This window comes from Cryptomeria japonica, chromosome 2 (assembly GCF_030272615.1).
Source record: "Cryptomeria japonica chromosome 2, Sugi_1.0, whole genome shotgun sequence".
Classification (NCBI taxonomy): Eukaryota; Viridiplantae; Streptophyta; class Pinopsida; order Cupressales; family Cupressaceae; genus Cryptomeria; species Cryptomeria japonica.
The window spans coordinates 479,715,995-479,724,420 of NC_081406.1; positions in this window are offsets into that span (position 1 = coordinate 479,715,995).

Here is an 8,426-nt window from a genome sequence, read left to right on the forward strand (position 1 = left end):
TCTCTTATTGGCCAGTAAGTGAATATTGTGGGTCACAAATCCCACCAAGGTTTTTCCCACACTGGATTTTCCTCATTAAAATATTGTGTTATGGTGTGTTTTTCATGTGGTTGCTTTTGTCTCTGTTTATTGCATTACTTTCTGTTTATTGGTACACAGTATTAGTATGCTCTGCATGTTTTAAGTTAAGAAAATATTACAACCGATTAGATATTGATTCACCCCCCCCACCCCCCCTCTCATTATTTGTGGGAATCCTAACACTTAGTTGGAGTACCACAAAGTTGCACAACAATATCATACTCCTTACCAACATGTTGTGAAAGAAAAGAGAGTAGAAAAATAAATGGTTGATAAATAGGAAGAACATTTAAATCTTGCTTGTTGTTACAAGTATTATATGTGTCCATCATTGCTTGATAATTGGGTTGTTGAGTAAGCCTATTACTTTGAGTGAGTTGTTCATTCAAACTTAAGAAATAGTTGAGAGGTCTATTTCAATTCTTAACACTTTTTAGAACGATAACAACTATTTTTTGAGGTTGAAAGGCATATTTACGAAGATGGACAACAAATTGAGGTTTCACATTACTAGAAACATGAATTGCATTGACTATTTTTATAGGGCTCTTTATTCACTAAAAATTCATCTTTAGAATAGAAAACATTGAATTCATTGCTAGTGATAAACTCCTCTTGCATAAAAATATCCTCATGAATAGGACCAATTTTGGGAGAGAGACAAGCATGATTCATCAATACTTCATCTCTAGAAGAGACATCTTTCAAGTGAATGATATGTAAAGTGTAATGAAAATATTTTTGAATGGAATTATCCTCTTCAATTAAATATCCTCATGTGTACGACAAATTTTGGGAGAGGCACAAGAATGATTCATTAATGCTTCATCCTTAGAAGGGAGGTCATTAAGGAAGGTGCTAGTGTTTTCATCCTCTTGTATGGCTAGGAGAATCTTTAGGAGAGGGACCAAGGTTCACAAGAAGAGCTAAGAAAATATCACATCCATGAAATGACTTCATTGTAAAATTAACTACTTAAGAATACAAATAAATGAATTTTATTTTATATAATAATAATGATATAGAAATGATTTTGTTGATAATGAAAGCACAAAAGCAATAGGTTTGAGAAATGAATGTATCTAGATCTTAAAATTTCATTCAAAAATAAGAAAATGTGCAAGTGTAAAACATGTTAGGTTCACTAAAGTGAAATGATGAAAAATGGGGTGCTATCCTAGAGACATATGTTAAGATCTTAATTCCCAAACCAATATCACTCAATGAATAAAATAGCCAACAAGATCTAAATTTACCCCTAAAGGGGAGATGGATGTTGTGTATGATTATTTCCTCTTTTTTATTCAATTTGATTTGATATGAATGTATAATCACTAGGTAAAATGATGTAAAGTTGACAATATTCAACACAGACAAAGAGATATAAAAGAGACATCAAACATAGAATTATAGATCTAGAAATGAGATGCAGAGAAGAACCTGTTACTATAATCTAGAGTCAAACATGTCAGACTATGAAGATAGGAACCTTAGTTCTAATGGCCTTTTCCTCAGATGAGGCTTCATATTCTAGATCATGAGGCTTTCTAGATATATCCCTCCAAATTTTAGCTTAAAAGTGTAAGACTATGGAGAAAATCCTCATAGTCCATGTATTTTTTCTATTCAAAGTCTGAAAGTATGTCTCGATTTGCTCTATGCAATTTTGAAACTTTTTGGTGTCAAATCTATAACCTACACAGATAAAAGAGGGGAAAATGGTTGTGTTTTATATGGTATTTCCTAAGTAAAACCTTGTGTTGGTGTTTCCACCTCCACTACAACTATTATGATGGAAAAGAGAGATTACCCTTTGTAGGGAAAAGGATAGATCTTAATTGAAATGTTGAAATGAAATGATGTTTCGTTACAATTGATAAAGTTGGTGATGAAATTCTATTTAGATAGTAACTCCAAGTTTTGATACGATAACATGATAAAATCGTAACATAATTCATCATGAAAATATACATGAAGATAAGTTGTAACTTGATGCTCCTTATACTTAGATCTCCTCTTGAATAAAGAAATAAGGAAGCATGAATTGGAATGATAGCTTGTGAATTATTAATTGTAAGTGATAAATTATTTCCTTATATAGGATTATCAAGGTATTTTCACATTTAGGTTGACTTCAAATGGTCATATCAAAATATCCAAATCATATCACAAATTGTGGGAACCCACAATCACAAATGTTGAAATTTGGACCCCTTTTGGAGGGACTATGGCATTGAGTTCTCTAGTCCACAATAAATATGGAACTAGACACCCAAATCCACCTATAAAAGGAAAATACAAAGGTTATTTCTAAGTAGAAGGTCCCAAGACATAAGATTTGGTAACCTTGTGAGAATATGACAAGAATTTAGATGAGATAATGCTAAAAAAGGCTCAAAATGACCTAGAGTGAGGGACACTAAAGCAAGGTTTCATAAAGAGTATGAAGTTGTAAAGGGGTTACTATTTATGACACTACACAATATATAAATCAATATACTACAAGTATTCTACACTCAATTATAAACTATTTCTTCTATTTTTTGATAATAATGTTACTGCACCAACATTTGGAGGACTTTCATAGAGCATTGCATTCCTAAGGTAATATTGTCGTTTCAAGATTTATCATTTACTTAGACTTTGTATCTGTGGAGATAAGATCCCTTTTCATCATCATCTCTATTTTACTAGTGGAGACAAAAACTCCTAGAATAGGCCACCTAGTGTGCCTTTCCTTCTTGTTTCGCCTATATACTAAGGAGACAAATGTGTAGAGCCTTCTGATTACATTTTTCCTTCTCCTAAATTGTTCATCACTTTAAAAGTAGGGTTCCTAGTGCTTGTATCTAGTAAAATCAACTTTAGATTTGAAATATATGTTATTATTTATGTCCTTATTCTATACCTATCATAATGCTTCTATATATTATGTTGTATTTGATATTTTCTATTATATTTACTTGTATTGTCATAGTTAACCTAGTTCACATACACTCAACTAATTTCAATCATATGAAATCATAGAAGTGTGAGTCTAGGAAATCATTGGATCTTTATTATAGGAACCAATACAAGCCCACTCACATCTCTAATGATGTTTGGGAGAAGGAATTGATCCTAGGTAAATGTGCATGTTAGTATAGGGTCACTTTTCCTATATTACACAGAGAATAAATGGTCCCTATTTTCCTCATCTTTTAAAAAAATATATACTTAATAGGAAGATTAAAATTCATTTTATCTATATGTTAGTGATGAGAAGTAATTTATGCACACACAAAAAAAATGAAAATGATAACTTCAACTATTAAGAATTTCATAACTTGGTCAAAAAGAGAACGTGATTGTTATATGAAAGCAAGAAGAAATTTGATGTGAATCAAGATCTAGATAGAGAAGACCACATAAGTGCATTCTCAAATATACCTTGAGAGATATGTATAGAAAGAATGAGACAATATAATATAATCATTTCTTGAAGAGAATTAGAGTTAGAAGACAAGATCATCAAAAATTTCATACCATTGGTTATCTCGATATAATGATCAATCATGATTACATAGGAAAGCATATGTTTATTTATAACGTATGACATCTAATTTATTTTGTTTTTATTAAGGAAAAAATGGGTTTTATATGGACCCGAAACCACAAAGTTTACACGCTAGATAAAAATATTCAAACAAAGTTCACTTAGAAAGGAAAGTTGCATAATAGGCAAAAAAGGACAGTAGCTACGAACCAGAAGTCGGCAAAAAGCCAACACCAAATAGACAAAGATAACCTAATGACTTTAAGGTATCAACAATCTCAGCTTCAAGGTTACTCATCTCTTGAGCCACCTTCTTCAACTCCTGGATCTCCTGAGGTGAAGAATCTTCTTTTCTCTTTAGGTTGGCTCTAGTCCTCTTCGAGGGGCCGGAATCCTCTTTCTATCTTTTTTCTTTGTCAGCTTCCAAGTCCACAAACAGGGTCCCTTGTTGGGTTTTTTCCAGCTTATCCACCAAGGTGCTCATAGTAGTAGCAAAATTCTTCATAATTTTGTGGCTATGCTTCATGATGGTGTTCATAGTTTCACAAATTTTTCCAATTTCCCCTTCCATATGCTTAATCTTTTTCTCATTTTCCTTCTTCATCTTATCCATGAGCTCAATTGTTCTTTGAAGGCACTCGATCATTAACATATTCTCTTCCTCAGTCCACAAAACCCTAGTAGCATTTTGAGGCACCCTTTTAGCTTCCATATCACCCAGATTACTAGAGATAGCCCTGTTCTTTATGCTAAGGTCCTTTATCTCATGAAAAACCCACTTAATAATCCTAAAGAATTCAACAGCCCCGTTTCTGGCAATTGTCAGTATGTCATCAAGAATTTTTTGTTTAGGCTTGAAGAAGTGGTCTTCAGGTTTGAGATCTCCAGGGAATCTGGGCCTATTTTCTCTTTCAGTGGGAGGGTAAGAGGTATAGGAACCATCAGTAGAATCTAGGGCAACAAAGGGATCCACAGGAGAATCCTCAGAATAAGAAACCAACTTTTTCTTTGGGGGGGAGCTTCTCCTTGTTTTTAGCTTTTAGTGTCAATGAGGGTTTTCACAGAGGTAACTTTTTATCCAAAGGCTTTCTCTTTGGGGTTTTCTTGGACACATTCTTGGAGGAGAGAGACTCTTCCTCTTCCCATTTAGTGTCTCATTCACCTTTGTCCTCAAACATACTAATATCAGTATTATATCCTTTCGAGGCCAAAGTCGAAATGGGGTTAGACGAGGCTGACATATTTTCAAAATGCTCATGGATTAACTGAATAAGGCAGCATGCAAGACAAGATACTTCCTAGGGAGTTTTTCGGTGTTTCTTAATACTATGTTTTAAAGAGCAAAACAAGTAGTAAGGAAATGAAATCCTCACCTTTTCATCAAGCAATTCCTAGTCAGGCTTAAGTAGTGGTCTTCCAGTATGAGATCTTCAGAGAATCTGGGCCTATTTCCTATGTCGGTGGGAGGGTAAGATGTATAGGAACCATTAGTAAAATCTAGGGCAGCATAGGGATCCACCAAAGAATCCTTAGAATAAGAAACCAACTTTTTCTTGGAGGGGCCTTCTCTTTGTTTTTAGCTTTTTGAGAAGTGCCAATGAGGGTTTTCATAGAGGTAACTTTTCTATTTGAAGGCTCTCTTTGTGGGGTTTTCTTCGACACATTCTTAGAGGAGGGAGACTCTTCCTCTTCCCATTTAGTGTCCCATACACCTTTGTCCTTAGACATACTAATATCAATATTATATCCTTCTAAGGCCGAAGCTGAAATGGGGTTAGACGGGGCCGGTATATTTTCAAAATGCTTATGGATTAACTGAATAACACCAGCATGTAAGGCAGGATACTTCTTAGGGACTTTTTGGTGTTTCTTAATACTATGTTTCAAAGAGAAAAATAAGTAGTAAGGAAATGAAATCCTCACCTTGTGTCAAAAATGATTGAGGAGGGCAAAATGGTAGTCGTAGAATCCGGTAAATCTGCCATCCACCGTGATGTATTCCATGATAATTCTACGCACCTCCCTCTATAGCATCAAAATAACTATTAGAAATTTTGATTGGCGCCTCCCTTTCCTCATCAGTTTTGGGAAATTTGATGACCACTTCATCCAAATACTTTCTGTCATGAAAGAACTTCACCCCCCTATGGAGAGCCCGGTGATTTCCCCAATGAGATTCTTGTCTATCCTTACCTTCCTCCTAGAGATAACAATTCCTTCATCCTTCCAGTTTTTAGCAAAATACTTTGTAATTTTTGTGTTAGCACCATGGAGATTCTTGAGGAAAGGACTCAACCCCCCCTCTCAATATGCCTCTAGACATTCAAATTATTCTTGTGTTTCTCACAATTGTTTTGCTCAACCCTATTTCTTCTTCCCCCCATCTTCTCATAGAATTTTCATATGTTGATGGTAGAGCAAATGAACTACACAGAGAGCCAGTTAAGGCACCACCACCATATTGAATGATGACACTATACCATTCTCTACTCTGGTTCATCATAATTAAAAATGACAACTTTCCCATGAGTGGCATCATAGTCTATTAAGGCTCTAACGTCAACTCCCAGTTAACTATAGGCATGCCATGTCTGTCAGCCCATATGCTTGACCCCTTCATTGGAAAAATAGTCAGCCACCTTATTGGCTTCTTGAAAGGCATGGGAAATTATAACCTTATCAAAGTTGGATAAGAGAGATTTAGCTTCTTCTATCCAACAATTTATAGTCCGTGAAGGGGGGATTTTCCAAGAAGGCACTCAATAATGTTATTTGAATCGCCTTCAATCTAGATGTTTTTAAGGTTCATTTTATTTGCAGGATCGATTACCTAGAAAACTCCTATGGTTTGGGCTATGTGATTGGACTGTGAGCCCAAGGAGAGTGCCATAGCCGAAATGAAATTGCCATTATGATCTCTTAACACTCCCCCACTCCCAGTCGGCCCTAGATTTCCCTTGGTCGCCTCATCAAAATTACCTTTTATCCAGCCCCTAGGGGGGTGAATCCAAAAAGAACCTTCATGATTCTTTTTCACTAGTCTAGAAACCTTAGAAACATCACCTTAGATATGCCAATCTTTTGCCATCTTGAGGTCATAGCCAGTGCAAACCACAGCCTCCATTCTATCCTCATTACATGGGATACAATTTATGTTTGCCAAAATTAGCTTGTATATTCTCTCATACAAAATATTCTCTGGAGCCTCCTTGTCCCTGAAGATTCTATTATTCCACTCCTTCCACACACCCCAAGCAATGTGGAGAAAGGTAAAAGACTATAACCTATGGATAGTGGGATTTAAAGAGAGGGTATTCCATTGAATGAAAAGGTGCTCTATAGAGCTAGGAAACACCCAAGAGAAGTTCCAGAGAGAAAGAAATCTTCCCAAAATATAAGCCACATACAGATAGTGGAGGAAAAGATGATTAGTCATTTTTGCTTCTTCCTTACACAGGTAGCATCGATTGGGGATCTGGAAACTACACTTGTAGAGATTATCAACCATGAGCACTTTATTTTGTAGAAGAATTCAAAAGAATATGTTGACCTTAGGTATAAGGTGTTTGATCTAGGCTTTAGCCAAAAAGGGAGGGGAGCAGGAGAAAAGGACATCAATGAGACAACCGAAGAGACCGAGAAGCTGCCAGATGGGTTAGAAATCCAAACTAAAAGATCATCCTGCTAATTCAACCCTATTTTAATAGCCATCAAGGAAGATTGAATTGGTTTGTTGATCTGGCAGAGATCCACCCAGCCACCATTCCTCCAATATTCTTTAACATGAGTCCCATATAAAGCCTTTGCAAGTATCAACCCACCCATTCAATCTCTCATAGGAATTTAAGGGCTCCTTTATTATCCTTCTATCTTCCCAAAACCTAGCCCGATTCCCTTTCTTATACACCAACCGACTCCCATATCAATAATTTTCCTTCCTCTAACCATATCATTCCAGAGAGCCGACCCATGAGGCAAAATTGTAGATTCAAGAAAGGTCTTAAGAGATCCAATATTGGCCACATATTTTCTCCTTAAAATAATGTTCCATTCACCATTAGAGGAAAAAGTTCTCAATTTTCTTAGCAATGAAAGCCCTATTCATGGTTTTAATTCTTCTGAGACCCAGACCTCCCAAATTTTTAGGTCTAGAAACAGTATCCCAACCAATAAGTGACATTCTTTTTCTTTCTTCCACACCAGACCAAAGAAATTTTTTTTGAATTTCTTCAATGGCCTCCACAAATTTAGAAGGGATTTTAAAAATAATTAAGGCATAGATTGGAATATTTTGAAGAGTAGCTTTAAGAAGTTGAACTTTAGCTGCTTGACTGAGAAGAGCACCTTTCCATCGGGCTAGCTTTTTGTTGAACCTAAAAAATAATGAATTCCAGAAGGAGTCAGGAGGCTTAAGGCCCAGGGGCAAAGCCAGATAAATTGATGGTATTGACTCCACTCTGCATCCAAGAATTCTGGCAATTTTATTTTCCCTAGGCTCCGGAGTGTTGAAGAAAAATAAAGAGCTTTTCTATCTATTAACCATCTGACCAGATGTCATCTCATAATCATCCAAGGCTTTTTTCAAATTCCTAGCTTGATCCAATGTAGATCTCCCCATAAAAATGGTATCATCCACAAACTGTTGGTGGGAGTAGACTAGATTACTGGAAGAAGGCCTCAAACCCATTCAGGATCCCTACTCGGACAACCTTTTCAGGTTCCTACCAAGGCATTCCACCATAATAGTAAAAAGAATAGGGGAAATGGGATCACCCTATCTTAGCCCTCTTGAATTCTTAAATATATGTGA